The sequence below is a fragment of the Phyllobates terribilis genome, unplaced genomic scaffold (assembly GCF_046119375.1).
Source record: "Phyllobates terribilis strain yellow unplaced genomic scaffold, ASM4611937v1 Scaffold_29__1_contigs__length_15306474, whole genome shotgun sequence".
NCBI lineage: Eukaryota > Metazoa > Chordata > Amphibia > Anura > Dendrobatidae > Phyllobates > Phyllobates terribilis.
In genome coordinates this window covers 7,539,116-7,544,409 of record NW_027362789.1, presented here as the reverse complement: position 1 = coordinate 7,544,409, position 5,294 = coordinate 7,539,116, and the positions used below count along the sequence as shown (strand labels likewise).

At 38.9% G+C, this 5,294-nt stretch overlaps 1 pseudogene; it reads left to right on the top strand.

Annotated features, from left to right (window-relative positions):
• Window positions 1-653: 653 nt before the first annotated feature.
• Window positions 654-3,407, top strand: LOC141178614 (uncharacterized; annotated as a pseudogene).
• Window positions 3,408-5,294: the final 1,887 nt, after the last annotated feature.

Sequence of the window (5,294 nt, the reverse complement as noted above, 5' to 3'; positions counted from 1 at the left end):
GGGTAAAAACATTGGGGGAAATTGGGGCAATTGTAAAAAGTACTGGACAACTTCTTTAATATAACAAAGTGACTCCATTTTGGAAATTATAACCCGCAGTGAATTAATCTATAGACGTAGCGATTATTTTGATTCCAGAGGCACTTTCCGGAAATTAGCACGCAATGAATGGTGGAGAATGAAAATTGCACATTGGCCATTTTATTACCCAACACATAGTGCCCAGATTGTGCTCCAGGAGACACACACCGTAAATGAAGTGGGTTCTTCTCACTATAGTAATACCAAGTACATGGATGCTGAATATGGTTTGGGCACACTGCAAGGCTCAGAAGTGAGGGGGAGATTTGACTTTGAGAGAGCGAATATTGCTGGATTGATTTATTGATGAGTAGAAGCTTTTATTGGTATAATTTTCACATACATAACATTTTTTGATGGCTTCTTATTCCATATTTTGGAGACAGAATGAACAAACAGTTGAACACTACGATCCACTGGTTCATCCTATGAGGTTTTCTATTAGACTGTGAACTGTCATTCTGTCAATAACTTGCCATTTCTACAGATATTTTAAGTAGAAATGTTCAAAAATATAAATTTCAGGGATATTTTATTCAAAATATAATAATTTGTTTTATTCTTGGCAGATGACTGTACCAGGAGATCAGAGGAACAGCTGACATCTTCAGTTTTTAAATCTGATGATCTTGGGATCCCAAAGGATACATATGAAGTGAATGCCATTACCCCGGATATACCATCATTCCTTCACAGCAAAGATCTGTCATCTGATTCATTACCGACTACTAAGGAAAATCAAAATAAAAAAATAAGCATTAAAAAACAAACTGCTCATAAAGGAACAAAGTCATTTTCATGTTCAGAAAATGGAAATAGTTTTACCCTTGAAAAGTATTTTCTTAAACATCAAAAAATACACACAGCGGACAATAGATTTTTTTTGTTCCAAATATGGGAAATGTTTTAACCAGAAATCAGATTTTGTCAAGCACCAGAGACTTCACATAGGGGAGAAGCCTTTTTCCTGTTCAAAATGTGGAAAATGTTTCAACCAGAAAGCGCATCTTAATATCCACCAGAGAACTCACACAGGGGAGAAGCCTTTTTCATGTTCAGAATGTGGGAAATGTTTTAACGATAAATCATCTTTGGTTAAGCACCAGAGAATTCACACAGGGGAGAAGCCTTTTACCTGTTCGGAATGTGGAAAATGTTTCAACCAGAAATCAGCTTTGGTCAATCACCAGATAATTCACACAGGGGAGAAGCCTTTTACCTGTTCAGAATGTGGAAAATGTTTCAACCAGAAAGCACATCTTAATGTCCACCAGAGAAATCACACAGGGGAGAAGCCTTTTTCATGTTCAGAATGTAGGAAATGTTTTAACCAGAAATCAGATTTGATTAAGCACCAGAGAACCCACACAGGGGAGAAGCCTTTTTCATGTTCAGAATGTGGGAAATGTTTTAACGATAAATCATATTTGGTTAAGCACCAGAGAATTCACACAGGGGAGAAGAGAAGCCTTTTACCTGATCAGAATGTGAAAAATGTTTCAACCAGAAATCACATCTTAATATCCACCAGAGAATTCACACAGGAGAGAAGCCTTTTTCATGTTCAGAATGTGGGAAATGTTTTAACCAGAAATCAGATTTGATTAGGCACCAGAGAACCTACACAGTGGAGAAGACTTTTTCTTAGTCTTTTTTTTTAATCCAATACATTTGAGATTTTTTTCATTAGTTTTTTTTTTAACAAAACCAAGAAACCAGTACATACAATAATAAAGCAACTTACCATAGGGATCATATACATTCGTCTCTCCTATATATCCTTTCAGCTTGCCCATTACTGCCTGATAACTTGCAGTTCCTAGATCTTCCACATTCTTGAAATCTCTTACAGTTATGCTCAAAAGTTTACATACCCCAGCAGAATTTTTCCATTCTTGGCCTTGTTTGAGAGAATATGAATGATAACAAAAAAAACTTTTTCTCCACTCATGGTTATTGGTTGGATGAAGCCATTTATTGTCAAACTACTGTGTTTTCTCTTTTTAAATCTTAATGACAACCAAAAACATCCAAATGACCCTGCTCAAAAGTTCACATACCACAGTTCTTAATAGCGTGTATTGCCCCCTTTTAACATCAATGACAGCTTGAAGTATTTTGTGGTAGTTGTAGATGAGGTTCTTTAATTTCTCAGATGGTAAAGCTGCCCATTCTTCTTGGCAAACAGCCTCCAGTTCCTGTAAATTCCTGGGCTGTCTAGCATGAACTGCGCGCTTGATATCTCCCCAGAGTGGCTCAATGATATTGAGGTCAGGAGACTGAGATGACCACTCCAGATCCTTCACTTTGTTCTGCTGTAGCCAATGACAGGTCGACTTGGGCTTGTGTTTTGGATCATTGTTATGTTGGAACGTCCAAGTAGGTCCCCATGCGCAGCTTCCGGGCTGATGAGGGCAAATTTGCCTCCAGTATTTGCTGATAACGTGCGGCATTCATGTTTCCTTCCACTTTTACCAAGTTTCCTGTGCCATTGTAGCTCATACATCCCCAAAACATCAGCGATCCACCTCCGTGCTTTACTGTAGGAATGGTGTTCCTTTTTATCATAGGCCTTGTTGACCTCTTTCCAAATGTAATGTTTATGATTGTGGCCAAAAAGTTCAATTTTGGTCTCCTCATTCCAAATTACCTTGTTCCAGAAGTTTTGAGGCTTGTCTCTATGATGTTTGGCGTATTCTAGGTGAGATACTTTGTGGCATTTGCACAGTAATGGCTTTCTTCTGGCGACTTGACCATGCAGCCCATTTTTCTTCAAGTGCCTCCTTATTGTGCATCTTGAAACTGCCACATTAATAGTTTTCAGAAAGTCCTGATGTTCAGCTGATGTTATTTGTGGGTTTTTATTTGCATCCTAGACAATTTGCCTGGCAGTTGTGGCCGAAATTTTTGTTGGTCTGAGCGTGGTTTGGTTTTTACAGAGCCCCTGATTTTCCAATTGTTAATCATAGTTTGAATGCTGCTGACTGGCATTATCAATTCCTTGGATATTTTTTTTTGTGTCCCTTTCCTGTGTTATACAGGTCAACTACCATTTCCCGTAGATCCATTGACAATTCTTTTGCTTTCCCCATGACTCTCAATCCAGAAACGTCAGTGGCTGGATGAAAGATGCAAGAGTCTGTCTGGATCCCAGAAACTCACTCAGCTTTTATGCACACACTCTGATTGCAAGCAAACAGGTCACAGGTGAGGATGTTACCTTTAGTAGCCATTCAAACCCATTTGGGTCAAATTCTGTGCATGTTTTCAGGCCAAAATCACCAGGGTATGTGAACTTTTGCTCAGGGTCATTTGAATGTTTTTGGTTGTCATTAAGATATAAAAAGAGAAAACTTAGTAGTTTGACAATAAATGGCTTCACCCAACCAATAACCATGAGTGGAGAAAACAAAAAAACTTTATCATTCATATTCTCTGAAACAAGGCCAAAACATGAAAAATTCTGCCGAGGTATGTAAACTTTTGAGTACAACTGCATGTGTGTGTATGTGTATATATATATATATATATATATATATATATATATATATATATATATATATATATATATATATATAAGTGTGTGTGTGTGTGTATTCAGGAGCTTTGCTATGCTTTATAACTGTTAGTGCTGCACATGACCTAAATAACTTGTTAGCTCTGGTCACCCGGATGTTGTCATGATGACATCGAGTCACCATGGCAATGAGTGGCCCCTGAGGTGTGGGCTAACTAATTTCTGACGACATATAGGACATCACCGCTTTCAGGAGATATTATTTAATAAATTATGGGGTTCAGTATCACCTATTAACCCTTGTGTACCTGACAAATTTGTAGCAAATACAAAAATTGCATTTTTACCACTAAAATGTCATATTTCCATGACTAAATGTTATAAAAGTCTGTAAGGCACCTATGGGTTCAAAATACTTACTACACCCCTAGATGAATTCCTTAGGCAGTGAAGTTTCCAATATGGGGTCACCGGGGGGGGGGGGGGTGTTTCTGCCACCTCAGGGGCTCAGCTAATGGAGCCCACAATCTATTCTAATGAAATCTGCGTTTTGCAAGCCAAAACCCAAAGCAGAAACACTGAACATGACGTCATAGAAGGCATATTACCTAAGTGGTCCAGGGTACAGAGTGTGGCGCATACTCGGTACCCTGGACCACGTAGAGCAGAAGTATAAGGCATATTACCTATCTTGTCTTGTCTACAAGTTTTGACCTGACCCTCATGTTGAACACGTCCTCTAACATCTAACCAGCATCTTCTGAGCACTTCTCTCCACAGCCGGTCATTAAGCTCCTTTCTTATATATAACGCTGTCGGCCATTGATCTGGTGTTGTGTCCATTGTTTTATCCCGCCTTCCCTCTCTTTGGAATACTCCGTACCTTACATTACACTTCCTTCATTAGTCATTGAAATTTTTACAAGAGGGATTCATTCCCTGGTCCCACCAGTTGACTCGCCGCCTGTGTGAGGCCACTTTATATCTACAATCATCTTATGCTATACAGTTAAGCTCACCTATATGTTATTATTTTTAGGCTACCCCAGGATCATTGACATGCTGCACTAGGTATATTGCTTTATACGCTTGGCCTCATTCTACTTGTACATACTTGCTCCTTTGTGGTTCAGGATCACACCCGTGTCTGTGCGCGTGCACATGACATAATATTAATATATATATTTTATATTAACTATTTGTGTATATATACAATCACTGTATTGTATGTAGTGTGGGCACCCGCTTCTGCAGTGCCACCATGTAACCAATTGCTTGTGAAATAAAGGTTTTTCACTGACCTCATGTTCGGCGTTTCAGGGCTTGGAATGGAAGGAGCGCATTTGACTTTTTGAAAGTAAAATTTGCTTGAATAATTAGCGGACGCCATGTCGCGTTTGGAGAGCCCCTGATGTACCTTAACAGTGGAAACCCCCCACAAGTGACACTATTTTGGAAAATAGACTCTTCAGGGAACTTGTCTAGATGTGTGGTGAGCACCTAGAATCCCCAGGTGCTTCACAGAAGTTTATAACATTGAGCCGTAAAAATACAATTTTCAAATTTTTCCCGCAAAAATGTTTTTAGGCCACCAATTTTGCATTTTCATAAGGTTAACAGGAGAAATTTCACCATACCATTTGTTGTGCAATTTCTCCTGAGTAAGCGATACCCCATATGTGGGGGAAAACCACTG